Consider the following 8552-nt stretch of genomic DNA (forward strand, 5'->3'; position numbering starts at 1 on the left):
TGGATGTCACTTAACAGTTACAAAGAGATTTGTGTTTACAGAATTACCTAGAGTCTCCATAACCAGGGTGAGACCTAATTAAGTCCTTGAGTCTAAGACACTTTAGTTCTTCAATGAGCTCAATACCTTTTAGTGCTTTCACAAGCTTTAGCCGTTCATATACTGAGTAACTGTCCAGATACTTGACTCTGTACCTTGAGAATATGTGAGTCTTGAAATTGATAAATACACCATCTGTAAAAACTCTACTCAATCCTCTATCTTTCAGCCCATTTTATCTTTTCTGAAATATCTCCGTCTCTTTAGCCTTTTTAATAGCATTTGCTTCCATCTCATCCTTCTCCCTTGAATTTTTTTCGTCTCTTCCTCTCAACCTTCTAGCTATCTCAACCTTCCTCATTCTTGTAAAAGCATCCTTATCAGTCATCAGACTAATCACTCTTTCAAGTTCTATTGTTGAGTAATTTTCAATTACTTCTTTGTTGAGTAAGTTGAATGTGCCATCTTTGAAGTAAATTTTTACCTCTCCCAGAGTTTTCACACATATTTGGACTATTTCTTCAGCTAGTTGATTGTTATAATCATCTTCTGAAATTGGTAGAAAATCTTCTTGATTAAAGCAGTTCCATAGTGCACCCATTTCAACCTTTATTTTCTTTGATTTTCTTCCAATAGACTTGAAGTGTGTTTTGGATGGTGGTTTGAATGATGGAGGTTTAGTCAATTTCTCCAAGAAGGTTTGGTTGGCTGAGATAGGTATTTTAAGTAGAGAGCTGGTTGTGAGTTTATAAAAGTATTTAGGCTTGGAGGTTTGGACAATTTAAGTTTTTGTTTGGCTAGGGTTTTGGGTTGAGGTTTGCAAAGTTGTATATTTATGGCTTACTGGTGTTTTCTTACTATCTTTCCCATCTCATCCATTCTTCTTCTTCATGTATTCATCTCTTCTCTTATTCTCACCTCTCTTGCATGCAACACCATTCTGACTACAATTGCTCTTGCTGGATTGACTTGAATTTGAGCCAAAAGATTTGTGTTCATCTTTCTTTTTCTCATAATCATTCTTGTCATCATCTTTTATATTTATATCAGTCTTTGACAGCATATCATCCGCATTCCTCAAGTATCTCCCAAAAATATTGATCATCTAAAGATCTTCATCAATTTTGATCTTCTTCACTTTCAGCTCAAATTCTATCACCATAATTATTCTTTTATTTTTCATGACACAATGCTTTGGGATCAGAAAGTATCTACATTTCTTGGTGGTTGGACAGATGTAGGATACCCCTTTGCTAGGTTTTAGATATGCCTCGGGAAAAGCTCCCCATTGGCATGCCTTAAGTTCCCTTAGCAATTGGGTATCCTCTGGAATCATCACTCTAACTTTGTTAATTAAGATATTCAGTTCTGAGGCTCTCCTAGATTTGAGAAATGTTAGTGAGACCTGTACACATCTGTCAAACCCAAAGTTATTAATGTTGACCACCATTCTCTTCTCCCTTAGCATATTTCTAGTGACCAACAGTACCCTCATGAAGTTGATGTTCCTGTCAACTGCTCTCTTGTATGTGTGATGGTTATGGTTCACTGAGACTATCAGGAACTCCAAAAATACACAAAATTCTTTGTCAAGACAAAGACCTTCAGCTTCCCTCTTAAGTCTCTCTTTCGTACCACTTTCAACTTGACTTATAGATTTGAGCTTGGCTGCTTCCATCCCCCTCTTAGGCTTGTTATCAGGTTCAGTAGAGGTCTGAGATGGTTGTGATTTGACAATTTGAGAAATCCCTTTAATAGGTACCTTTAAAGCACCCATGATAGCTCCCAGTAACACACTTGTCTGCATTTGAAAGTAATTCTGGGAGTCTATCAGGGTCTTTATGCCAGTCTGTTGGCTGTGAACCTGAGCCAGTAAGTTGAGTGACCTGAGACACTATATTTGCATTAGAATTTTTAAGATCGGTCACTTGATTTTTAAGGTCATTAATTTGTGTAGAGGAAGAAGTGGAAGGTGCACTTGCAGATGCTTGAGTTCCAAAGGTGTCCTGCACAACTCTTCTAACTTCTTCCATTATCAAGGCTGAAGGCTCATATCTAGCCTTGTGAAGTTGCTCCAATTTGAACTTTGTGTCATTGTTGTCAGATATTTGAGTTTGGAGAACATTAGGCAGGGCCCCAAATGATTATTTGAGTTGCTTGATGCGTGCCTCCACATCAGTTAGACTGAAATTGGCCATATTCTCAGAAATTTGTTGAACTTTTTTTATTTATATTTGTTAAGGCACAAGTTCATCAATTTTCTGGCTCACCATCTGCTTGACATATGCCTGATGACCATCTAGAGTCTTTGTGGGAGCTTTTCCAATAAGGTTAAAGGCTTTGAGTTGTGCCTTGTAGACCTCTGTAATGGCATCATATACTTCTTGAGGAGTAAGCACATTGGCATTGCTACCTAAGATGGTGACATACTCCTCCCTAAATCTTGACAAAGCCTCCTTGATGTCAATGCTGAAGGTTTGAGACATCCATGCATCAATATTTCCATCTTGTTCAACTTCATCTACTATCTTAGCTTGTTAGTCTTCAACCTTGTTAGATATTGAATGCTATAAAATATAACACAGAGGGGGGGGGGGGGTGAATGTGTTTCTTGGTTTTAAGCTTTATGGATTATGATTTGAACAAAGCAGTTTAAAAATTTGGATATTATGTTTAACATAACTCACACAACACAATATATCAAAAACTCACTTAAGTATAATTAAGTTTGTCTTGCTATAGATCTGTGTTCTTAAGAAAATAAGAACTCACCTTCTATCTTAAGATAATACAAGAAAATCTAGATCAGTTTGTTACAACTTACAAGTGAATTAAGGACCCGTGTATGCTTTATAGACTAGCAGCACAGGTTTATAAAACTTGCATTAAAATGTACTAAACCATTTTTTAAAGAAACTTTGTTTATTTCCTTTTTTGGTGTTAGGAAATCTGTGCAGATGCTTGTAGGTCTGTGACCACCTTTTGTCCAGTTAATTTTTGCCCTTGATCTTGTGTTCTTCAAGCTACTTTGTAAAATTTCCAATTCAGTGAATGAATTATTTGTTGACTGATAATCTTGAATCTTGAACTTATCTGTATTCTGAATTTGAGATAGTATGTCGAGATCTCCAATTGTTCTATAGAGAGGTGACATATCGATAAGTATAATGACTTATCGATATCTCTGAGTTCTCTATAGGTATACTTGACTTGTCGAGGTCTCTAGTTCTTTACATGTGAAATAACTTGTTGATATATATGAGATCTCTATATGTAGAAATGACTTGTCGATATCTCTGAGATCTCTATATACACAATTTGAATTATCGATATCTCTGAGATCTCTATATGAGAAATTGACTTGTTGATATCTCCAGTTCTCTACATCTTAATTTGATTTATCGATATCTTTGAGATCTTTACATGGAGAAATGACTTGTCAATATCTTCCAGTTCTCTATATCTTCATTTGACTTGTCGATGTCTCTGAGACTTCTCTATAAGCCATTTTGGACTTCTCTACAAGTCATTTTGGACTTCTCGATATAACTTAATATGTGACTTATCGATATCTTGACTTAAAACATTTTTCATAGAACAACGTTATTCAACTCCAAGCTTCTACATCTTTTCTCTGAGGCATGATCATGACTTAATCTTCTTCCAGATTTTATTCCTTAGCTTGAAACTTTTCACATAAAAATCTCCCAGTCTAATCTACTAACCATTTTTACAGAGTTAAGAAATACAATTATAGAATACATAATTGATTATCAAACAACTTAATCTTAGGGCTGTCAAGTGACTTAGTCTTGTTATTGTACATGCATGTCATGCACAATAATCTCCCCAATTTGTGAGAAGATTGCTAATCATAAATTCATGTCTGATAACAAGACTAACCTCAAGCTAAAATTAAATACATAAAAAATTGACAGATTGACAATTACAAACTTTAATACATTGAGTAATTATATCAGTTAAAATTATAACTATCAAGTGAATTTCTCATAACCAGCTTCTTTCCTAATGAGGTCCTTAAGATCTACTAGCACTTGAAGTTCTTCAATAATTTATGTCCCTCTTAAGGCTTCCACCAGTTTGAGCCATTCATCCAATGAGTAATTGTTGAGATAATTAGCTCTGAATCTAGAAAATCTGCCAGCCTTTATATTCAGAAAATGTCCATCTTTTGAGATTCTACCCAACCTCTTTGTCTTGTTCTCATTTGATCTTTGTTCAAACATTTCAATCTCCTTGGCATATTGCCTTTCCCTTTCTTTCCTATCGGCCTTTATCCTTGCATGCCTTTCATTACTTTTTCTCATCCTTCCAGACATCACAGCCTTCCACATTCTTGTACTAGTATCCTTATCCTTCATCAAGCTTATCACCCTCTTCAATTCTGTGGTTGAAAATATTTTCATTACTTCTCTGCTAAGCACAATGAAGGAGCCATCCTAGTAGTAAATTATGACTTCTCCCAAAGAGACAACCCAAACTTTGACTATTTCCTCAGATAGTTGTTGGTGATAGTCATCATCTGTTATGCTCTTATTTAAAGGTAGAAAATCAGCTTGATTAAAGGAGTTCCAGATAACACCAACATTAGCTTATATTTTCTTTGGTTTTCTCACAACAGTCTTGAAGTGAGTCCTGATTGGAGGCTTGAATAAAGGTAGGTTTGAGATTTCCTTTAAAGTGACATGGCTGGATGTGATTGGTATTTTGAATAAGGAATTTATAGTTTGTTTGTAAAGGTACTTAGGCTTTGAGGTTGGAGTTTGTTGAGTGTTTGATTGGCTAGGTTTGAGGGTTTGAGTTTGAGTGATTTGGATTTCTTGGACTTTCTGTTGTCTTGTTCCTTCCTCTCCACCCTTTCTCCTCCTATTTTTGTCATCCCTCTCCTTCTTCTCTCCTTTTTCTTTCTTCTTCTCCACCACTTTGCTACTAGCTGCTTTACTAGACTAACTTGGATTTGAGCCAAAAGGTTTTTGATCATCTTTCTTCTGCTCATCATCATCTAAGTCATTTCTAGTGTTAATTTGAGTTTTGGGCAACATAGTTTCAGCATTTGTCAAATATCTTCTTAGAATCTTGATAATTTCTTCATCTTCAACAGTCTTAATCTTCTTAGTCTTCAGGTCAGTCTCCAATGTCATGATCAATCTTAAATTACCCATAACACAGTACTTAGGAATCATGAATTGTTTACATTTTCTGGTTGAAGAGCAGATATAGGCCCCCTTGCTTGGTTGAAGATAGGGTTCATGAAATGTAGTAATTTGTGCCTTTTTAAGCTCTCCAAGTAATTGAGTGTCCTTTAGAATGGCCCTGTTGACTTTCGCAATGATGACATCCAGCTCAGATGCACTCTTGGATTGAAGATTTGAGAGAGACACCTGCAAAAATCCGTCTACACCACAGTCATTGACATTGAAAACTATTCTCTTTTCTATGAAATTTCCAACTTTCACCATCACCATTCTCATAGAGTTTATGTTTTTGACCAAAGCCCTTTCGTATGTGATGTAATTGTTGTTTAGAGAAATTCTCAATGTTGTGAGCAATTCATTGAACTCTTTGTCAAGTCAAGGTCCTTTGGCATCCAACTGGAGTCCGTCTTTACTAATATCATGAGCACTTTGAGTGATTTCGCTTTGGCTTCTAATTTTCGCTTGGTCACCATCTTCCCCTTAGTCTGGTTAGCAGGAAAACTGATTGAAGGTAGAAGGATTTGGGATCTTACTGAGTGAGTAGTTTATGGCAGATACACATTTAACGCTCCCATGATAGCTCCCAAAGAAATTGAGTTCTGCATTTGAAGATGCTTGTAGGAGTCTAACAAGGACTTAATTTCATGTTATTGAGATTGTACCAAAGTGGTGAGAGCACTGATCTGAGCTGTAAGAGAATCATTGGAGGCCCAAAGAGTGGAGACTTGTTGTTGTAGATATTATATTTGCAGATTTGTTAAGGTGGAGATAGAGGGAAAAAGGCTGAGAGCTGGTTGAGAGAGGAGCACTAAATGTAGCTTGAATAGACTCTTTAATTCCTTCCATCAACAAGGCCGAAGCTTCATATCTTGCTTGATAAATTTTCTCCAACTTGACCCTTGTGTCATTGTTGCTAGTGATTTGCTGTTGGACAACCTCATGCAAGGCAATAAATGTTTGCCTTAGATTTTTGATGTTGGTCTCTATACCAGTTAGATTGAAATTGGCCATCTTTTCTGAAAACTTGTTGAATTTATCCTTGATCTCAACCTGAGATGACAGAAATGCATCAATCTTATCCATAAACATCTTCCTTATCTTTTCCTGATGTCTACCCAGAGTCTGTTCCAATGCTTTTCCAATGAAGTGGAAAGTCTTTAGCTGTGTCTTATAGACCTCTGTGATAGCATCATATATCTTCTGTGGAGTGAGGACCTTGCTATTGCTACTCAAAATAGTTATATATTCCTCCCTAAATCTAGCCAAGGCCTCATCCATAGTAACACTAAAATTGTTAGATAACCAGGCATCAACATTCCCATCATGTTCAGCTTCATCAGCTATCTTGTTCTGTTGAGCTTCAATTTCTTCCTTGTAGGACATCAAGATGGCTTGATAATCCTGATTAGACATGTCTGTTATGAGTAGATGTTGTGTAATGTTGGCCAATCCTGCCAATTGGTCTACAAAAAGATCATCCATTGTTGTTGTTTGAGTTTCTGTATAATGTAGCCATTGAGATATTATGTGAGAAGGTTGAGGTGTAGTGTTTGAGGTGGAGGGTTGGCTTGAAGTGTTTAGGTTTGGTGAGATGTGTTTGAGGTAAAGGGTGTGGAGATAGGAACATCACATGTGACAGAAGGCATAGTTGTACTCAAAGTTGGAATTGTGGTTATGACAGTGTGTTTACGAAGAATGGGAATCTCCATTTGAATTGGAGGGGATTTGACTAGGTTACTATCATGTACCATGGTCTCAAACCCTTGTTCTTCTTGCAAAGAACTGGCACTTGAATGTGCTATACTTGCCTCCCCAATAGTGGGATCATTAGAAATTGTACTCCTAGCTTCAATTGACAATGCAATTTTTGCGAGGGTTTTAAGGGGAGTTGTCCCTGCTAGAGGAACCTCCAATTGAATTGGAGAGGATTTAGATAGCTCCCCCTCAGGAGTACTACCCTCAAACCTGTCAATCTATGAAGATTGTTTGGCACATGAAGGTGCTTGAGTATCTTTCATATGGTCTTCAGTTAGAACTGATGAAACCCCTGTATTTTTATTGCTGTCATCAAGGTCTACCCCAACATGTAGCCTCTCACCAACTGAATATAGTGTCTGGGTATTGATCTCAGTTTCTTGAACCGTGTTACTTGATTTTGGCAAAACTTGAGATGAGGATTCAAGTTTTTCATTGTAGGAAGAAAAAATTTGTGAGATAAGATTTGTAAGATCAGAAATGAGTGTTGGCAACTCCCCTGCGTAAATGAGGGAGTTTTAAATAATATGCCCTATTTGTGTGTGCCAACCAAATTACTTCCTTCACCAACTTGAGAGTGCTCAAGTTGGGGTGCAGAATCTTTAAAGATTGCATTTGGGAGGATGCTTGATTCAATAGAGACACCTTGTTGAGAAGATGCCTCTAGAGTCCGTTTATTTCCCTATTTTATAACTACATCCTTTTGGGAAGATGCGGAGATGGTTTCTTGAGTGGTCAACTCAACTATCTTTTTCTTCTTTAGATTTCTGACCAGGTTAGACTCTAGGTGTGTTTGGTCCTCACCACTCTCATAAATTACAGTGAAGGGTGCATTCTTTCCCTTCTTTTTACTCACTCCACCCAATTGAGAGGATGAAGTGGTTGGCTCCCTAGCTTCTAGTGGTAATGAAAAAATGGTCTCAGTTGTGGAAGGCCCATGTTGGTTATCTTGTGTTTGTACTTCCACAGATATAGGAGCCATAATTGTACTAGGTATGACACTAGAACTCATGTCAGACATAGGGTAGAGATAGGTTCTAAATCTCTCCAACATAAAGTTAGTGAGATTTAGACCTCCCTGTACCTTATTCTTTGTAATTGGCGAGCCAAATAGAATTTTGGACACTTGTTTACAGTTACCTATTTTAGTTCTATCAATATCATCAAGTAAATGTATGTCTACAACTTTATGATTTAAAGTAGACATAATAAACCCAGGGAAGAAAAATTTCCTTACCTCTGTTGGCCAATGGCATAGTGAGCCTAATGCTGAGTTCTTCTAGGATCAATAGCCCCACATTACGGTGCTTGTTGTAAGCCATGGAGAACACCATCTTTTGGACCACGCTGGATATATTGTCATACCCAGTCTTCCTGCAGGTGAAGGCTTCTTGTTCAAGCTGGCAAAGTTGATCTTCTCACTGTAGTTTATGAAATCCATAAACTCAGCTAGCTCCTGTTGAGTTGGTACCTCCACCATGTTGTCTGTAGGGATGCCCAATGTTTTGTTGACATCATTGGAATCAAATTCCACCTGCTTTT

The sequence above is a fragment of the Apium graveolens genome, chromosome 6 (assembly GCF_009905375.1).
Source record: "Apium graveolens cultivar Ventura chromosome 6, ASM990537v1, whole genome shotgun sequence".
NCBI classification, from domain to species: domain Eukaryota; kingdom Viridiplantae; phylum Streptophyta; class Magnoliopsida; order Apiales; family Apiaceae; genus Apium; species Apium graveolens.